We start from the raw sequence: 22,604 nt of genomic DNA on the forward strand, positions 1-22,604 counted from the left end.
GTGTGGCTTTTGGTTAAGATTGATGTAGTGACGCTGTATAATTTATCAGATTACCGGTACAGATCATTTGCTAGGAGAGAGGGCTCTTTATGTCCATCCGAATAAATGATGTGAATATATTACTATTCCGACCTAAGTGTAGTAATAAGTGTAGAAATAAATCAAGAATTTATATTTCCACATGCATTAAAGAAAATGCGGCGTTCCAGTTGTGTATATAAAACATAATTTTGTATTACGGGCCGGGGGCCTATATTTTTGAAATAAAGTGATTTGATTTGATACTGTTGAGTTTCAAATGAAAATAGGAAAAGCATAACTTATAAATTCCTTTCCAACAGTAAACTGTTGCAGGCAAATTGAACCTATCGAATAGGCAAATACTAGGATTTTGGCTTTCTACATTTTCTTCTAGATTTGATCAAAATGGCAAAGATAATACCAGTGAAAATATCTCTCTTTTTCAGCTTAGTTTAAGCTCTAGTTTAAGTTTCCAAGTATTAAAATGAGGAAATAAAACTTGAAATCTGTGAATACATAACAGTGTTTATCCTGTGTAAATAATAATTAGTATTTATGCAGTTTTGAAGGACAAGAAGGTACATACATATCAAATGCTATTAAAGAATATTGCATACACATTGAAAAGTGATATATGAAACCCGTAATTTTATATGCAAAATCAAAATTAATATTTTCCCTTTCATTTCTGTAGAATTTTTTAATAATTAAATATCCGAAATATATATCGTAGCACTGTCAAAGAGAGAGAGAGAGAGAGAGAGAGAGAGAGAGAGAGAGAGAGAGAGAGAGAGAATTCGGAGATTTTAATATTGAAAATTAATGATTGTTTAGAACCGTTCAATAGGTGCAAATCTGGACAAATTGGTCGATGCGCTGCCTCACTGACAGATTGCAATGATATAACATCCTATGTGTGTAAATTTGTCCTGTCAGCATAATAATGTCAACAAATTCAATCGGTAACTCGTGTAATACTTCTAGTATTTGGCCACATCTTATTATTCATAAATGAAGGTGATTGGGTACGACCTGTGACAAGAGTAGCAAATCTGAGAACAGATAGTGGTTTTTGTTTGACGACAAGTTGCCTCCCTTAATGGAACATTATGAGTGCGCTCCCTTCGTCAACGAGTGACGCGTACTTCCGCCTTGTCAAATAAGACAGTATAATTTTCCAGGACATTTCGATATTTGTTGTAAATTTTGAGAGTTTCTTCTAAAGCTTGAATTTTGTATCAGTTTCATAAAAGTGTATCATCCAGATTCCACTACATTTTAGAGTTATATATGCTAAGGTTGCAAATTGTTTTCGGCTGGGAGTTGTGGCGTGCTCCTGTAATCCAGCTACTTGGAGGCCGGGGTCGTTGGACGGTTTGAGGGCGGGGGCTCTGCTCCTCGGTGCTCTATGTCGATCGGGTGTCCGCGCTAAGCTCGGCATCAATATGGGTCCCTCGGGGGAGCCTAGGGGGTCCAGGTTGTCTAAGGAGGGACGTACTGGCCCAGGGTGGAAACACAGCAGGCAAAAGTCCCCGTGTCGAGCAGTAGTGGGATCGCGCCTGTGAATAGGCATCGTTGGGTAGCCCGTCCAATATAGTCGGACACGATTCTTTTTCATTTTATTTATTTTGCTATAAAATTATTCATTTTCTTTCCATCTATAGCCATTGAGGTAATTTCTTTTACTTTCTTTTACATACTCGTTCTGATTATAACCCAGTTAATGATATTGTCTTTTATTTTTAGAATTAACTGTACGAAAAGATACATTATAATCATACATAATTTTTATTTTCACGATTCTTTTCTCTTCTAAGCTATTCGGTTTTTCTCTAAAACCTTGTAACCGCTAGCTACATCTTAAAGAGTCGGTATGTGTTCTACCAATAATAATAATAATAATAATAATAATAATTGTCATTATCATTATTATTATTAATTATTATTCCATTGAATAGTTGGTATTATGAAATTAATTTCCAAATGAAATATATGATGTAATTAATTAATAAATTTTAACAGGAAAACATTTGTGAATCTTTCAGAGTACAATATTTCATGATGAATATTAAAATTACAGTCTGCATATGTTCTTAAAAGTTTTATGTTTTTAATATTTTTCTTATTCTTTTTAAAATTTGATTCTATGTATAATTTGTACCCTCGCAGGTCAAGGAAATAGAGACTCTAGTTATGAAAATCATTATGAAGATAATGAAATGATACTGGCGATTGCCATTTCTGAAATACGTGCGTATGTTCTTTCTTATAAGATGAGTCTAAGTGCAAGTAACAGATCCTGATGTTCCATCATATAATGCGCTGGCAGATCAATATCTATGTTGTTTGTTCTATTGATCACTCCTGACAAACTGCATGGAACCAGATCTGAGGGCGCATTATGCATACATTCTACAGAAACTGATTTGGTGAAATTCAGTAACAGCTGGGACATTCATGAAGGTATTATTGATGAATTATTTTTGTTATGAAACACTGCAAGCTTTACTGTGCAGAACATAATGTATTATTATATCAGCTATATGAGGGAATATATTCAGTTTTGGCGGATATCTTTGAGGGAGTAATGCACTTGACAAAAATAAGAGAAAACCTATTTTAAAAGTTATTCCCTTTATTTGGACAAGTATATATATTGAATGTATTACACGACAACCCCGCCCCCTTTCTCTCTCTCATCATTTCTCTCCAATGGAAATTTGCCTTTCTAGGATGTTTTTTTTGCTGTTGTTATTTTGTTAAAAAGGACATGAAATTGATATTAGTAATCCAAACATAGTTCAATTTATTTGAATATGTCACTGTATCAAATTTTCTGTTGCCGTAGGTAGTTTGTGGGATGGTACCTTGACCCATGACTACCCATGTACAGTGTTTATCAAATAGGAGAAAAATAATACATTTACTATTGTAATGATATATACCAGAAAAATTGATGGAGTTAATTGAAAACAACACAGATGATCTTATTTCCGTGAGATTTGCATAACAGAATGATACTCTAGTCAGTTCTTTTGTACCACCATCACATATTGGTTAAGATATGTGTTTTGTTCAGTTTCTCTAGTACTTCTCGCTGCATCTTGTATATCTTTTGTGTATGGATGCATGCCAAGTGCAAAGAAAGCTTATTCACAAAGTCACAGATTTATAAAGAATGTATGTTTTCGTAACGTTACGTTTACGAAGTGTGAAATCAGCACCTATCAGCAGCCCCTTCAGAGGTTGTGAGAGGCTCGGGACACGTTAAAATTGTGAGGTCCCAAGGCCCTGTTAATATTGCAGTTTGTAAATGATTCGAATGTACAAATAAGCCCATATAATTTACTATATACAGAATTAAAAGACAACTAAGTACACATTGAAGTATATTTAATATTATACTATTATATATAAAATGCGAGGATCCTTAGGGGTTGAGACCCGGGCCATATCGTCTTCTTTGCCCTCCCACCCTGATTGGGCCCGCCTACGAGTCTTCGTCTGTGAGCAAAACATCCATTGTTTTATATTGCAAATCTATGGATACGTTGCATACTCTAAGTTTCTTATTGATTTCTATATGGTCATTTGACTAAGACCGTATAGAAATTGTGATTTACTTGTGATCCGTCACAGATAGACACTTTCGTTTAGGAAATCAAACTTTGTTGGAAAGCGGGAACATATACACAGACAGACAGACAGACAGACAGACACTCATGCACAGAGCAGCATTACTCCATTGTGATTGTAGGCAAGTGTGGCCTGTATTGTATGCGTCAGTGACTATGCTTAAGTTGTGTGTTTGATTCGAGTTACTTTGGCATGCATTATTGGTCACAAGCAGGTGCGCATCCAGGAAGACCGTGCGGGCGTGGGGGAGGGGAGTGGGATGAACATGTAGGCAAGGGAAGTTTTGGAATGGAATCCCTGTAGCACCTGCATTTTGAAAGTTTCCAGAGTATAATTTTAAGGATCTAAATCGCCGTTGCATTTGGTATGCATTTGGCAAACGATATGGTACCCAGGAGTCGCCTAATAAATATATAGTAAACAAAACCGACCAAAATTGTCATTTCTAATTTTGAATTTTGAGTGTGACCATCGTGAGTAACGATATATGTCATCGCGCACGAACTCCTGCCACAAATTAATGTTTGGAACAGGCACACCCTCATTCGTCCTACCTACTCTACTGTATTGATTCCTTTCCCCCTCTCTGTCTCTGTCTCTGTTTCTTTGTCATGATTCTTTTAATGGCTAATCTTTAATATTTTGAATCATCTTATGTCTGAAGGTTGATCGTGTGTAGAAAGGTGATACTATAATATTAGTTTTTCTTCATTAATAAAAGTCTAATATAGATTTTAAATTCTACCGAATGTGAATACAAGTTCGAAACTGATACGGAAAATGTGACATGGGAAACAACTCTTACAATTAGTGTAATTTTACTGGTAGAGTTATTTTTTTTATGTTCTGGCACGTTGTTTCCCTTTATCGATTAACATAGTTAAGATCCACTTGTTTGATATTGGGGCCTCATGCAGGCCTTACGGTACTAATTCCGTTCCCATAGTGAAGCTATGCAAACACCATGATATTAAAAGTTCTAGAACTTTAAATTTCTCAGCTGGTCTGCCTATCTGTCTATACATATATTCACCCACCTAATGGCCAGTAGGTCTGCCTGTCTAGCTATACAAGTATCCACCCACCTATAGGCCAGTTGGTCTGTTTATAGAAATATCCATCCACATACAGGCCAGTTGGTCAGACTATCAGCTTCTTTGTCTGATGACCTCCCAACATCCGACCAGTCTTTCTGCTCACCTGTATTTGTGCATGTTTTTCATCCATTGTTGAATATTGTACGTGAAAATCAAACACAAGAAGATCGTAAATAAAATGAAATAGTCCTACAAAGTGATCCCATTACGATGATGTAATTACGGCGTAAACATTATGCATGTCCCACCGGAACATATAACATTTGACATGGCAGTATTGACAAATTTATACATGTCCACGCGTGAACGATACTATACAGCATGTATTCTGCATTTTAGGGTCCAATGTAGCATAGTTTGATAAGATTTCTTCTCTATTCAAGATGTGTTGTATTGTATTTATTATACTCATTCAAAAGTCAATAAATGATTAAATAAATATTATATTATTTTAGATACACAGTAGAGTTGACATTTTACGACTTTTAAATTGGGACTTGAAGCTTTCTCTGATATGTAAGTATCGAGATAAACTTGATGAAAAGACGACATTGACCTTGTTCGTTGTGTTTAAAGCATTGGATAGATGCTATGGTGCCAAGGAGACGCCAAATGAAAAATATAAAGAAAAGCCACGGAAATTGTCAGTTTTAATGGCAAATCTATCATAAATTAGCATAAAGTGTCAATGTGCACGAGTGTCTAATAGCACGCTAAACACCTGGCAAATTACCGTTGCGAAATTTTCTGTGTTCCTAGTATCCGAACATAATTTCTGTAATTTTCACATATGAAACTGATGATGCGCAGAAGAAACTATTTAAATAACAACAGAACAATGTAGCAGATTTAGAGCATAATTTGTACCGATTTTGACGTATTTGAAAATTAACTTATCTCTTGGTTTTGAAGTTTTGCATTCGAACGTGTATCACAAAATGGCAGGGGTATGGGCTCGCTGGCGATGCTGATAGGAATACGAGTGATACATACAGTGAAAATACAAAAAGATACAGTAAGGAAAAATGAAAGGATAAACCGACTATAACCATAAATTTTTCGATTGACAGTCTTCATTTCAAGGAGGTCCATGGTTGGTTGCCTTGCTTTGCCATTGTTTTCCTTTGCTGCCATTTCCTCGGTATGGCATAACCGATAATGTGGTTAAAATGCCGTTGTAAACCAACCAATATTTCTGCTTGGTAATAGGCAACGATCAAACCTGTAATCTCCAACAAGTAACCAGACCCGTCCATGCTGAGATTCTTAATATCAGCCACGGGCGGCTTCTATATGCTTTGGAAGACATCGAAGGTAAAATGTATGGGTAGCTCTTTGAGACATTAAGGGGCACTGTACGACTTTTGTGAGCATGTGTACAACTTCAGGTGACTACGATCTTTTTGGGTTCGACACATGGCTGGCTCTGTACGACTTCTGACTGGCTCGTTATGAAGTTGCGGAGAAGCACACCAAATTATATTTCTTTTTAAAATCTTTATGTACCCTTTTTATATTCATCTATCAAATGTACTTTGGATTTCATATATTTGAACACCAAATAGGAGAACGAATGCAGAAGCAAATACATAACAAAGAAATGTATTCGCCGTATGTTACAAGTAAGAATGCTATTATTATTATTATTATTGATGCTGTAGAATATCGGAAACAAATATTCAAATTGTCAGTCAGAGCAAATTTCAATTGCAGAGCACACAAATACACCCACTCACACCCCCCACACACACCCACACTCCCCCCACACAAACACACACACACACAAACATACACACACATACACACGTGCGATTATCGGATGATATATCCATATCAATGTTATGTCATGTTCTAAACGTTAGACGATGTTGCATAGAGTCACAATGGCTAAGAAGATTAAAGATTTGCTCTATCAATATGGCCCTGGATATGTGCGGATGACATACGATGTTGGTTATGGAAAAGAAGTTGTTTTGGAGTTCACACAAATGATTAGAGAGACTGCATTTCAATGTTGGTCGGAACGTATTACTAATTCCTCAGAATGTTATTACTGTGCTCAGTATAAATCCCTACTACAATGTGAGAAATACCTCTCATGTAATATACTTTTCAATTTAAGAAAACGTTTATTGCAACTAAGATGTTCCAGGCATAAACGAATGATTGGAACAGGAAGAAGGAAATACAAATTGATAGTGCATTGAGATTTTGTGAACTGTGCATTAGAAGAAATATTTATTTAATAAGTGATGAATTTCAATTTGTTTGCGTTTGCCCAGAATATGATATTATTAGAAGACGATCTCTAAAAAATGTATATTATGTATAACCAAGCGTTACAAAATTTGTGTGGCTTTTGGTTAAGATTGATGTAGTGACGCTGTATAATTTATCAGATTACCGGTACAGATCATTTGCTAGGAGAGAGGGCTCTTTATGTCCATCCGAATAAATGATGTGAATATATTACTATTCCGACCTAAGTGTAGTAATAAGTGTAGAAATAAATCAAGAATTTATATTTCCACATGCATTAAAGAAAATGCGGCGTTCCAGTTGTGTATATAAAACATAATTTTGTATTACGGGCCGGGGGCCTATATTTTTGAAATAAAGTGATTTGATTTGATACTGTTGAGTTTCAAATGAAAATAGGAAAAGCATAACTTATAAATTCCTTTCCAACAGTAAACTGTTGCAGGCAAATTGAACCTATCGAATAGGCAAATACTAGGATTTTGGCTTTCTACATTTTCTTCTAGATTTGATCAAAATGGCAAAGATAATACCAGTGAAAATATCTCTCTTTTTCAGCTTAGTTTAAGCTCTAGTTTAAGTTTCCAAGTATTAAAATGAGGAAATAAAACTTGAAATCTGTGAATACATAACAGTGTTTATCCTGTGTAAATAATAATTAGTATTTATGCAGTTTTGAAGGACAAGAAGGTACATACATATCAAATGCTATTAAAGAATATTGCATACACATTGAAAAGTGATATATGAAACCCGTAATTTTATATGCAAAATCAAAATTAATATTTTCCCTTTCATTTCTGTAGAATTTTTTAATAATTAAATATCCGAAATATATATCGTAGCACTGTCAAAGAGAGAGAGAGAGAGAGAGAGAGAGAGAGAGAGAGAGAGAGAGAATTCGGAGATTTTAATATTGAAAATTAATGATTGTTTAGAACCGTTCAATAGGTGCAAATCTGGACAAATTGGTCGATGCGCTGCCTCACTGACAGATTGCAATGATATAACATCCTATGTGTGTAAATTTGTCCTGTCAGCATAATAATGTCAACAAATTCAATCGGTAACTCGTGTAATACTTCTAGTATTTGGCCACATCTTATTATTCATAAATGAAGGTGATTGGGTACGACCTGTGACAAGAGTAGCAAATCTGAGAACAGATAGTGGTTTTTGTTTGACGACAAGTTGCCTCCCTTAATGGAACATTATGAGTGCGCTCCCTTCGTCAACGAGTGACGCGTACTTCCGCCTTGTCAAATAAGACAGTATAATTTTCCAGGACATTTCGATATTTGTTGTAAATTTTGAGAGTTTCTTCTAAAGCTTGAATTTTGTATCAGTTTCATAAAAGTGTATCATCCAGATTCCACTACATTTTAGAGTTATATATGCTAAGGTTGCAAATTGTTTTCGGCTGGGAGTTGTGGCGTGCTCCTGTAATCCAGCTACTTGGAGGCCGGGGTCGTTGGACGGTTTGAGGGCGGGGGCTCTGCTCCTCGGTGCTCTATGTCGATCGGGTGTCCGCGCTAAGCTCGGCATCAATATGGGTCCCTCGGGGGAGCCTAGGGGGTCCAGGTTGTCTAAGGAGGGACGTACTGGCCCAGGGTGGAAACACAGCAGGCAAAAGTCCCCGTGTCGAGCAGTAGTGGGATCGCGCCTGTGAATAGGCATCGTTGGGTAGCCCGTCCAATATAGTCGGACACGATTCTTTTTCATTTTATTTATTTTGCTATAAAATTATTCATTTTCTTTCCATCTATAGCCATTGAGGTAATTTCTTTTACTTTCTTTTACATACTCGTTCTGATTATAACCCAGTTAATGATATTGTCTTTTATTTTTAGAATTAACTGTACGAAAAGATACATTATAATCATACATAATTTTTATTTTCACGATTCTTTTCTCTTCTAAGCTATTCGGTTTTTCTCTAAAACCTTGTAACCGCTAGCTACATCTTAAAGAGTCGGTATGTGTTCTACCAATAATAATAATAATAATAATAATAATAATTGTCATTATCATTATTATTATTAATTATTATTCCATTGAATAGTTGGTATTATGAAATTAATTTCCAAATGAAATATATGATGTAATTAATTAATAAATTTTAACAGGAAAACATTTGTGAATCTTTCAGAGTACAATATTTCATGATGAATATTAAAATTACAGTCTGCATATGTTCTTAAAAGTTTTATGTTTTTAATATTTTTCTTATTCTTTTTAAAATTTGATTCTATGTATAATTTGTACCCTCGCAGGTCAAGGAAATAGAGACTCTAGTTATGAAAATCATTATGAAGATAATGAAATGATACTGGCGATTGCCATTTCTGAAATACGTGCGTATGTTCTTTCTTATAAGATGAGTCTAAGTGCAAGTAACAGATCCTGATGTTCCATCATATAATGCGCTGGCAGATCAATATCTATGTTGTTTGTTCTATTGATCACTCCTGACAAACTGCATGGAACCAGATCTGAGGGCGCATTATGCATACATTCTACAGAAACTGATTTGGTGAAATTCAGTAACAGCTGGGACATTCATGAAGGTATTATTGATGAATTATTTTTGTTATGAAACACTGCAAGCTTTACTGTGCAGAACATAATGTATTATTATATCAGCTATATGAGGGAATATATTCAGTTTTGGCGGATATCTTTGAGGGAGTAATGCACTTGACAAAAATAAGAGAAAACCTATTTTAAAAGTTATTCCCTTTATTTGGACAAGTATATATATTGAATGTATTACACGACAACCCCACCCCCTTTCTCTCTCTCATCATTTCTCTCCAATGGAAATTTGCCTTTCTAGGATGTTTTTTTTGCTGTTGTTATTTTGTTAAAAAGGACATGAAATTGATATTAGTAATCCAAACATAGTTCAATTTATTTGAATATGTCACTGTATCAAATTTTCTGTTGCCGTAGGTAGTTTGTGGGATGGTACCTTGACCCATGACTACCCATGTACAGTGTTTATCAAATAGGAGAAAAATAATACATTTACTATTGTAATGATATATACCAGAAAAATTGATGGAGTTAATTGAAAACAACACAGATGATCTTATTTCCGTGAGATTTGCATAACAGAATGATACTCTAGTCAGTTCTTTTGTACCACCATCACATATTGGTTAAGATATGTGTTTTGTTCAGTTTCTCTAGTACTTCTCGCTGCATCTTGTATATCTTTTGTGTATGGATGCATGCCAAGTGCAAAGAAAGCTTATTCACAAAGTCACAGATTTATAAAGAATGTATGTTTTCGTAACGTTACGTTTACGAAGTGTGAAATCAGCACCTATCAGCAGCCCCTTCAGAGGTTGTGAGAGGCTCGGGACACGTTAAAATTGTGAGGTCCCAAGGCCCTGTTAATATTGCAGTTTGTAAATGATTCGAATGTACAAATAAGCCCATATAATTTACTATATACAGAATTAAAAGACAACTAAGTACACATTGAAGTATATTTAATATTATACTATTATATATAAAATGCGAGGATCCTTAGGGGTTGAGACCCGGGCCATATCGTCTTCTTTGCCCTCCCACCCTGATTGGGCCCGCCTACGAGTCTTCGTCTGTGAGCAAAACATCCATTGTTTTATATTGCAAATCTATGGATACGTTGCATACTCTAAGTTTCTTATTGATTTCTATATGGTCATTTGACTAAGACCGTATAGAAATTGTGATTTACTTGTGATCCGTCACAGATAGACACTTTCGTTTAGGAAATCAAACTTTGTTGGAAAGCGGGAACATATACACAGACAGACAGACAGACAGACAGACACTCATGCACAGAGCAGCATTACTCCATTGTGATTGTAGGCAAGTGTGGCCTGTATTGTATGCGTCAGTGACTATGCTTAAGTTGTGTGTTTGATTCGAGTTACTTTGGCATGCATTATTGGTCACAAGCAGGTGCGCATCCAGGAAGACCGTGCGGGCGTGGGGGAGGGGAGTGGGATGAACATGTAGGCAAGGGAAGTTTTGGAATGGAATCCCTGTAGCACCTGCATTTTGAAAGTTTCCAGAGTATAATTTTAAGGATCTAAATCGCCGTTGCATTTGGTATGCATTTGGCAAACGATATGGTACCCAGGAGTCGCCTAATAAATATATAGTAAACAAAACCGACCAAAATTGTCATTTCTAATTTTGAATTTTGAGTGTGACCATCGTGAGTAACGATATATGTCATCGCGCACGAACTCCTGCCACAAATTAATGTTTGGAACAGGCACACCCTCATTCGTCCTACCTACTCTACTGTATTGATTCCTTTCCCCCTCTCTGTCTCTGTCTCTGTTTCTTTGTCATGATTCTTTTAATGGCTAATCTTTAATATTTTGAATCATCTTATGTCTGAAGGTTGATCGTGTGTAGAAAGGTGATACTATAATATTAGTTTTTCTTCATTAATAAAAGTCTAATATAGATTTTAAATTCTACCGAATGTGAATACAAGTTCGAAACTGATACGGAAAATGTGACATGGGAAACAACTCTTACAATTAGTGTAATTTTACTGGTAGAGTTATTTTTTTTATGTTCTGGCACGTTGTTTCCCTTTATCGATTAACATAGTTAAGATCCACTTGTTTGATATTGGGGCCTCATGCAGGCCTTACGGTACTAATTCCGTTCCCATAGTGAAGCTATGCAAACACCATGATATTAAAAGTTCTAGAACTTTAAATTTCTCAGCTGGTCTGCCTATCTGTCTATACATATATTCACCCACCTAATGGCCAGTAGGTCTGCCTGTCTAGCTATACAAGTATCCACCCACCTATAGGCCAGTTGGTCTGTTTATAGAAATATCCATCCACATACAGGCCAGTTGGTCAGACTATCAGCTTCTTTGTCTGATGACCTCCCAACATCCGACCAGTCTTTCTGCTCACCTGTATTTGTGCATGTTTTTCATCCATTGTTGAATATTGTACGTGAAAATCAAACACAAGAAGATCGTAAATAAAATGAAATAGTCCTACAAAGTGATCCCATTACGATGATGTAATTACGGCGTAAACATTATGCATGTCCCACCGGAACATATAACATTTGACATGGCAGTATTGACAAATTTATACATGTCCACGCGTGAACGATACTATACAGCATGTATTCTGCATTTTAGGGTCCAATGTAGCATAGTTTGATAAGATTTCTTCTCTATTCAAGATGTGTTGTATTGTATTTATTATACTCATTCAAAAGTCAATAAATGATTAAATAAATATTATATTATTTTAGATACACAGTAGAGTTGACATTTTACGACTTTTAAATTGGGACTTGAAGCTTTCTCTGATATGTAAGTATCGAGATAAACTTGATGAAAAGACGACATTGACCTTGTTCGTTGTGTTTAAAGCATTGGATAGATGCTATGGTGCCAAGGAGACGCCAAATGAAAAATATAAAGAAAAGCCACGGAAATTGTCAGTTTTAATGGCAAATCTATCATAAATTAGCATAAAGTGTCAATGTGCACGAGTGTCTAATAGCACGCTAAACACCTGGCAAATTACCGTTGCGAAATTTTCTGTGTTCCTAGTATCCGAACATAATTTCTGTAATTTTCACATATGAAACTGATGATGCGCAGAAGAAACTATTTAAATAACAACAGAACAATGTAGCAGATTTAGAGCATAATTTGTACCGATTTTGACGTATTTGAAAATTAACTTATCTCTTGGTTTTGAAGTTTTGCATTCGAACGTGTATCACAAAATGGCAGGGGTATGGGCTCGCTGGCAATGCTGATAGGAATACGAGTGATACATACAGTGAAAATACAAAAAGATACAGTAAGGAAAAATGAAAGGATAAACCGACTATAACCATAAATTTTTCGATTGACAGTCTTCATTTCAAGGAGGTCCATGGTTGGTTGCCTTGCTTTGCCATTGTTTTCCTTTGCTGCCATTTCCTCGGTATGGCATAACCGATAATGTGGTTAAAATGCCGTTGTAAACCAACCAATATTTCTGCTTGGTAATAGGCAACGATCAAACCTGTAATCTCCAACAAGTAACCAGACCCGTCCATGCTGAGATTCTTAATATCAGCCACGGGCGGCTTCTATATGCTTTGGAAGACATCGAAGGTAAAATGTATGGGTAGCTCTTTGAGACATTAAGGGGCACTGTACGACTTTTGTGAGCATGTGTACAACTTCAGGTGACTACGATCTTTTTGGGTTCGACACATGGCTGGCTCTGTACGACTTCTGACTGGCTCGTTATGAAGTTGCGGAGAAGCACACCAAATTATATTTCTTTTTAAAATCTTTATGTACCCTTTTTATATTCATCTATCAAATGTACTTTGGATTTCATATATTTGAACACCAAATAGGAGAACGAATGCAGAAGCAAATACATAACAAAGAAATGTATTCGCCGTATGTTACAAGTAAGAATGCTATTATTATTATTATTATTGATGCTGTAGAATATCGGAAACAAATATTCAAATTGTCAGTCAGAGCAAATTTCAATTGCAGAGCACACAAATACACCCACTCACACCCCCCACACACACCCACACTCCCCCCACACAAACACACACACACACAAACATACACACACATACACACGTGCGATTATCGGATGATATATCCATATCAATGTTATGTCATGTTCTAAACGTTAGACGATGTTGCATAGAGTCACAATGGCTAAGAAGATTAAAGATTTGCTCTATCAATATGGCCCTGGATATGTGCGGATGACATACGATGTTGGTTATGGAAAAGAAGTTGTTTTGGAGTTCACACAAATGATTAGAGAGACTGCATTTCAATGTTGGTCGGAACGTATTACTAATTCCTCAGAATGTTATTACTGTGCTCAGTATAAATCCCTACTACAATGTGAGAAATACCTCTCATGTAATATACTTTTCAATTTAAGAAAACGTTTATTGCAACTAAGATGTTCCAGGCATAAACGAATGATTGGAACAGGAAGAAGGAAATACAAATTGATAGTGCATTGAGATTTTGTGAACTGTGCATTAGAAGAAATATTTATTTAATAAGTGATGAATTTCAATTTGTTTGCGTTTGCCCAGAATATGATATTATTAGAAGACGATCTCTAAAAAATGTATATTATGTATAACCAAGCGTTACAAAATTTGTGTGGCTTTTGGTTAAGATTGATGTAGTGACGCTGTATAATTTATCAGATTACCGGTACAGATCATTTGCTAGGAGAGAGGGCTCTTTATGTCCATCCGAATAAATGATGTGAATATATTACTATTCCGACCTAAGTGTAGTAATAAGTGTAGAAATAAATCAAGAATTTATATTTCCACATGCATTAAAGAAAATGCGGCGTTCCAGTTGTGTATATAAAACATAATTTTGTATTACGGGCCGGGGGCCTATATTTTTGAAATAAATTGATTTGATTTGATACTGTTGAGTTTCAAATGAAAATAGGAAAAGCATAACTTATAAATTCCTTTCCAACAGTAAACTGTTGCAGGCAAATTGAACCTATCGAATAGGCAAATACTAGGATTTTGGCTTTCTACATTTTCTTCTAGATTTGATCAAAATGGCAAAGATAATACCAGTGAAAATATCTCTCTTTTTCAGCTTAGTTTAAGCTCTAGTTTAAGTTTCCAAGTATTAAAATGAGGAAATAAAACTTGAAATCTGTGAATACATAACAGTGTTTATCCTGTGTAAATAATAATTAGTATTTATGCAGTTTTGAAGGACAAGAAGGTACATACATATCAAATGCTATTAAAGAATATTGCATACACATTGAAAAGTGATATATGAAACCCGTAATTTTATATGCAAAATCAAAATTAATATTTTCCCTTTCATTTCTGTAGAATTTTTTAATAATTAAATATCCGAAATATATATCGTAGCACTGTCAAAGAGAGAGAGAGAGAGAGAGAGAGAGAGAGAGAGAGAGAGAATTCGGAGATTTTAATATTGAAAATTAATGATTGTTTAGAACCGTTCAATAGGTGCAAATCTGGACAAATTGGTCGATGCGCTGCCTCACTGACAGATTGCAATGATATAACATCCTATGTGTGTAAATTTGTCCTGTCAGCATAATAATGTCAACAAATTCAATCGGTAACTCGTGTAATACTTCTAGTATTTGGCCACATCTTATTATTCATAAATGAAGGTGATTGGGTACGACCTGTGACAAGAGTAGCAAATCTGAGAACAGATAGTGGTTTTTGTTTGACGACAAGTTGCCTCCCTTAATGGAACATTATGAGTGCGCTCCCTTCGTCAACGAGTGACGCGTACTTCCGCCTTGTCAAATAAGACAGTATAATTTTCCAGGACATTTCGATATTTGTTGTAAATTTTGAGAGTTTCTTCTAAAGCTTGAATTTTGTATCAGTTTCATAAAAGTGTATCATCCAGATTCCACTACATTTTAGAGTTATATATGCTAAGGTTGCAAATTGTTTTCGGCTGGGAGTTGTGGCGTGCTCCTGTAATCCAGCTACTTGGAGGCCGGGGTCGTTGGACGGTTTGAGGGCGGGGGCTCTGCTCCTCGGTGCTCTATGTCGATCGGGTGTCCGCGCTAAGCTCGGCATCAATATGGGTCCCTCGGGGGAGCCTAGGGGGTCCAGGTTGTCTAAGGAGGGACGTACTGGCCCAGGGTGGAAACACAGCAGGCAAAAGTCCCCGTGTCGAGCAGTAGTGGGATCGCGCCTGTGAATAGGCATCGTTGGGTAGCCCGTCCAATATAGTCGGACACGATTCTTTTTCATTTTATTTATTTTGCTATAAAATTATTCATTTTCTTTCCATCTATAGCCATTGAGGTAATTTCTTTTACTTTCTTTTACATACTCGTTCTGATTATAACCCAGTTAATGATATTGTCTTTTATTTTTAGAATTAACTGTACGAAAAGATACATTATAATCATACATAATTTTTATTTTCACGATTCTTTTCTCTTCTAAGCTATTCGGTTTTTCTCTAAAACCTTGTAACCGCTAGCTACATCTTAAAGAGTCGGTATGTGTTCTACCAATAATAATAATAATAATAATAATAATAATTGTCATTATCATTATTATTATTAATTATTATTCCATTGAATAGTTGGTATTATGAAATTAATTTCCAAATGAAATATATGATGTAATTAATTAATAAATTTTAACAGGAAAACATTTGTGAATCTTTCAGAGTACAATATTTCATGATGAATATTAAAATTACAGTCTGCATATGTTCTTAAAAGTTTTATGTTTTTAATATTTTTCTTATTCTTTTTAAAATTTGATTCTATGTATAATTTGTACCCTCGCAGGTCAAGGAAATAGAGACTCTAGTTATGAAAATCATTATGAAGATAATGAAATGATACTGGCGATTGCCATTTCTGAAATACGTGCGTATGTTCTTTCTTATAAGATGAGTCTAAGTGCAAGTAACAGATCCTGATGTTCCATCATATAATGCGCTGGCAGATCAATATCTATGTTGTTTGTTCTATTGATCACTCCTGACAAACTGCATGGAACCAGATCTGAGGGCGCATTATGCATACATTCTACAGAAACTGATTTGGTGAAATTCAGTAACAGCTGGGACATTCATGAAGGTATTATTGATGAATTATTTTTGTTATGAAACACTGCAAGCTTTACTGTGCAGAACATAATGTATTATTATATCAGCTATATGAGGGAATATATTCAGTTTTGGCGGATATCTTTGAGGGAGTAATGCACTTGACAAAAATAAGAGAAAACCTATTTTAAAAGTTATTCCCTTTATTTGGACAAGTATATATATTGAATGTATTACACGACAACCCCGCCCCCTTTCTATCTCTCATCATTTCTCTCCAATGGAAATTTGCCTTTCTAGGATGTTTTTTTTGCTGTTGTTATTTTGTTAAAAAGGACATGAAATTGATATTAGTAATCCAAACATAGTTCAATTTATTTGAATATGTCACTGTATCAAATTTTCTGTTGCCGTAGGTAGTTTGTGGGATGGTACCTTGACCCATGACTACCCATGTACAGTGTTTATCAAATAGGAGAAAAATAATACATTTACTATTGTAATGATATATACCAGAAAAATTGATGGAGTTAATTGAAAACAACACAGATGATCTTATTTCCGTGAGATTTGCATAACAGAATGATACTCTAGTCAGTTCTTTTGTACCACCATCACATATTGGTTAAGATATGTGTTTTGTTCAGTTTCTCTAGTACTTCTCGCTGCATCTTGTATATCTTTTGTGTATGGATGCATGCCAAGTGCAAAGAAAGCTTATTCACAAAGTCACAGATTTATAAAGAATGTATGTTTTCGTAACGTTACGTTTACGAAGTGTGAAATCAGCACCTATCAGCAGCCCCTTCAGAGGTTGTGAGAGGCTCGGGACACGTTAAAATTGTGAGGTCCCAAGGCCCTGTTAATATTGCAGTTTGTAAATGATTCGAATGTACAAATAAGCCCATATAATTTACTATATACAGAATTAAAAGACAACTAAGTACACATTGAAGTATATTTAATATTATACTATTATATATAAAATGCGAGGATCCTTAGGGGTTGAGACCCGGGCCATATCGTCTTCTTTGCCCTCCCACCCTGATTGGGCCCGCCTACGAGTCTTCGTCTGTGAGCAAAACATCCATTGTTTTATATTGCAAATCTATGGATACGTTGCATACTCTAAGTTTCTTATTGATTTCTATATGGTCATTTGACTAAGACCGTATAGAAATTGTGATTTACTTGTGATCCGTCACAGATAGACACTTTCGTTTAGGAAATCAAACTTTGTTGGAAAGCGGGAACATATACACAGACAGACAGACAGACAGACAGACACTCATGCACAGAGCAGCATTACTCCATTGTGATTGTAGGCAAGTGTGGCCTGTATTGTATGCGTCAGTGACTATGCTTAAGTTGTGTGTTTGATTCGAGTTACTTTGGCATGCATTATTGGTCACAAGCAGGTGCGCATCCAGGAAGACCGTGCGGGCGTGGGGGAGGGGAGTGGGATGAACATGTAGGCAAGGGAAGTTTTGGAATGGAATCCCTGTAGCACCTGCATTTTGAAAGTTTCCAGAGTATAATTTTAAGGATCTAAATCGCCGTTGCATTTGGTATGCATTTGGCAAACGATATGGTACCCAGGAGTCGCCTAATAAATATATAGTAAACAAAACCGACCAAAATTGTCATTTCTAATTTTGAATTTTGAGTGTGACCATCGTGAGTAACGATATATGTCATCGCGCACGAACTCCTGCCACAAATTAATATTTGGAACAGGCACACCCTCATTCGTCCTACCTACTCTACTGTATTGATTCCTTTCCCCCTCTCTGTCTCTGTCTCTGTTTCTTTGTCCTGATTCTTTTAATGGCTAATCTTTAATATTTTGAATCATCTTATGTCTGAAGGTTGATCGTGTGTAGAAAGGTGATACTATAATATTAGTTTTTCTTCATTAATAAAAGTCTAATATAGATTTTAAATTCTACCGAATGTGAATACAAGTTCGAAACTGATACGGAAAATGTGACATGGGAAACAACTCTTACAATTAGTGTAATTTTACTGGTAGAGTTATTTTTTTTATGTTCTGGCACGTTGTTTCCCTTTATCGATTAACATAGTTAAGATCCACTTGTTTGATATTGGGGCCTCATGCAGGCCTTACGGTACTAATTCCGTTCCCATAGTGAAGCTATGCAAACACCATGATATTAAAAGTTCTAGAACTTTAAATTTCTCAGCTGGTCTGCCTATCTGTCTATACATATATTCACCCACCTAATGGCCAGTAGGTCTGCCTGTCTAGCTATACAAGTATCCACCCACCTATAGGCCAGTTGGTCTGTTTATAGAAATATCCATCCACATACAGGCCAGTTGGTCAGACTATCAGCTTCTTTGTCTGATGACCTCCCAACATCCGACCAGTCTTTCTGCTCACCTGTATTTGTGCATGTTTTTCATCCATTGTTGAATATTGTACGTGAAAATCAAACACAAGAAGATCGTAAATAAAATGAAATAGTCCTACAAAGTGATCCCATTACGATGATGTAATTACGGCGTAAACATTATGTATGTCCCACCGGAACATATAACATTTGACATGGCAGTATTGACAAATTTATACATGTCCACGCGTGAACGATACTATACAGCATGTATTCTGCATTTTAGGGTCCAATGTAGCATAGTTTGATAAGATTTCTTCTCTATTCAAGATGTGTTGTATTGTATTTATTATACTCATTCAAAAGTCAATAAATGATTAAATAAATATTATATTATTTTAGATACACAGTAGAGTTGACATTTTACGACTTTTAAATTGGGACTTGAAGCTTTCTCTGATATGTAAGTATCGAGATAAACTTGATTAAAAGACGACATTGACCTTGTTCGTTGTGTTTAAAGCATTGGATAGATGCTATGGTGCCAAGGAGACGCCAAATGAAAAATATAAAGAAAAGCCACGGAAATTGTCAGTTTTAATGGCAAATCTATCATAAATTAGCATAAAGTGTCAATGTGCACGAGTGTCTAATAGCACGCTAAACACCTGGCAAATTACCGTTGCGAAATTTTCTGTGTTCCTAGTATCCGAACATAATTTCTGTAATTTTCACATATGAAACTGATGATGCGCAGAAGAAACTATTTAAATAACAACAGAACAATGTAGCAGATTTAGAGCATAATTTGTACCGATTTTGACGTATTTGAAAATTAACTTATCTCTTGGTTTTGAAGTTTTGCATTCGAACGTGTATCACAAAATGGCAGGGGTATGGGCTCGCTGGCGATGCTGATAGGAATACGAGTGATACATACAGTGAAAATACAAAAAGATACAGTAAGGAAAAATGAAAGGATAAACCGACTATAACCATAAATTTTTCGATTGACAGTCTTCATTTCAAGGAGGTCCATGGTTGGTTGCCTTGCTTTGCCATTGTTTTCCTTTGCTGCCATTTCCTCGGTATGGCATAACCGATAATGTGGTTAAAATGCCGTTGTAAACCAACCAATATTTCTGCTTGGTAATAGGCAACGATCAAACCTGTAATCTCCAACAAGTAACCAGACCCGTCCATGCTGAGATTCTTAATATCAGCCACGGGCGGCTTCTATATGCTTTGGAAGACATCGAAGGTAAAATGTATGGGTAGCTCTTTGAGACATTAAGGGGCACTGTACGACTTTTGTGAGCATGTGTACAACTTCAGGTGACTACGATCTTTTTGGGTTCGACACATGGCTGGCTCTGTACGACTTCTGACTGGCTCGTTATGAAGTTGCGGAGAAGCACACCAAATTATATTTCTTTTTAAAATCTTTATGTACCCTTTTTATATTCATCTATCAAATGTACTTTGGATTTCATATATTTGAACACCAAATAGGAGAACGAATGCAGAAGCAAATACATAACAAAGAAATGTATTCGCCGTATGTTACAAGTAAGAATGCTATTATTATTATTATTATTGATGCTGTAGAATATCGGAAACAAATATTCAAATTGTCAGTCAGAGCAAATTTCAATTGCAGAGCACACAAATACACCCACTCACACCCCCCACACACACCCACACTCCCCCCACACAAACACACACACACACAAACATACACACACATACACACGTGCGATTATCGGATGATATATCCATATCAATGTTATGTCATGTTCTAAACGTTAGACGATGTTGCATAGAGTCACAATGGCTAAGAAGATTAAAGATTTGCTCTATCAATATGGCCCTGGATATGTGCGGATGACATACGATGTTGGTTATGGAAAAGAAGTTGTTTTGGAGTTCACACAAATGATTAGAGAGACTGCATTTCAATGTTGGTCGGAACGTATTACTAATTCCTCAGAATGTTATTACTGTGATCAGTATAAATCCCTACTACAATGTGAGAAATACCTCTCATGTAATATACTTTTCAATTTAAGAAAACGTTTATTGCAACTAAGATGTTCCAGGCATAAACGAATGATTGGAACAGGAAGAAGGAAATACAAATTGATAGTGCATTGAGATTTTGTGAACTGTGCATTAGAAGAAATATTTATTTAATAAGTGATGAATTTCAATTTGTTTGCGTTTGCCCAGAATATGATATTATTAGAAGACGATCTCTAAAAAATGTATATTATGTATAACCAAGCGTTACAAAATTTGTGTGGCTTTTGGTTAAGATTGATGTAGTGACGCTGTATAATTTATCAGATTACCGGTACAGATCATTTGCTAGGAGAGAGGGCTCTTTATGTCCATCCGAATAAATGATGTGAATATATTACTATTCCGACCTAAGTGTAGTAATAAGTGTAGAAATAAATCAAGAATTTATATTTCCACATGCATTAAAGAAAATGCGGCGTTCCAGTTGTGTATATAAAACATAATTTTGTATTACGGGCCGGGGGCCTATATTTTTGAAATAAAGTGATTTGATTTGATACTGTTGAGTTTCAAATGAAAATAGGAAAAGCATAACTTATAAATTCCTTTCCAACAGTAAACTGTTGCAGGCAAATTGAACCTATCGAATAGGCAAATACTAGGATTTTGGCTTTCTACATTTTCTTCTAGATTTGATCAAAATGGCAAAGATAATACCAGTGAAAATATCTCTCTTTTTCAGCTTAGTTTAAGCTCTAGTTTAAGTTTCCAAGTATTAAAATGAGGAAATAAAACTTGAAATCTGTGAATACATAACAGTGTTTATCCTGTGTAAATAATAATTAGTATTTATGCAGTTTTGAAGGACAAGAAGGTACATACATATCAAATGCTATTAAAGAATATTGCATACACATTGAAAAGTGATATATGAAACCCGTAATTTTATATGCAAAATCAAAATTAATATTTTCCCTTTCATTTCTGTAGAATTTTTTAATAATTAAATATCCGAAATATATATCGTAGCACTGTCAAAGAGAGAGAGAGAGAGAGAGAGAGAGAGAATTCGGAGATTTTAATATTGAAAATTAATGATTGTTTAGAACCGTTCAATAGGTGCAAATCTGGACAAATTGGTCGATGCGCTGCCTCACTGACAGATTGCAATGATATAACATCCTATGTGTGTAAATTTGTCCTGTCAGCATAATAATGTCAACAAATTCAATCGGTAACTCGTGTAATACTTCTAGTATTTGGCCACATCTTATTATTCATAAATGAAGGTGATTGGGTACGACCTGTGACAAGAGTAGCAAATCTGAGAACAGATAGTGGTTTTTGTTTGACGACAAGTTGCCTCCCTTAATGGAACATTATGAGTGCGCTCCCTTCGTCAACGAGTGACGCGTACTTCCGCCTTGTCAAATAAGACAGTATAATTTTCCAGGACATTTCGATATTTGTTGTAAATTTTGAGAGTTTCTTCTAAAGCTTGAATTTTGTATCAGTTTCATAAAAGTGTATCATCCAGATTCCACTACATTTTAGAGTTATATATGCTAAGGTTGCAAATTGTTTTCG

General features: G+C 35.5%; 3 non-coding genes across 3 annotated transcripts; all 3 read left to right on the top strand.

Annotated features, from left to right (window-relative positions):
- Window positions 1–1,336: 1,336 nt before the first annotated feature.
- LOC149793832 (signal recognition particle RNA) lies at window positions 1,337–1,634 on the top strand. Its single transcript, XR_016423094.1, has one exon.
- A 6,798-nt stretch (window positions 1,635–8,432) lies between these two features.
- On the top strand, window positions 8,433–8,730 carry LOC149793833 (signal recognition particle RNA). The gene has a single exon (XR_016423095.1).
- Window positions 8,731–15,524: 6,794 nt separating this feature from the next.
- On the top strand, window positions 15,525–15,822 carry LOC149793834 (signal recognition particle RNA). Its single transcript, XR_016423096.1, has one exon.
- Window positions 15,823–22,604: the final 6,782 nt, after the last annotated feature.

This window comes from Sinohyriopsis cumingii, chromosome 8 (genome assembly GCF_028554795.1).
Source record: "Sinohyriopsis cumingii isolate HCF-2022 chromosome 8, ASM2855479v2, whole genome shotgun sequence".
In the NCBI taxonomy this organism is placed as follows: Eukaryota; Metazoa; Mollusca; class Bivalvia; order Unionida; family Unionidae; genus Sinohyriopsis; species Sinohyriopsis cumingii.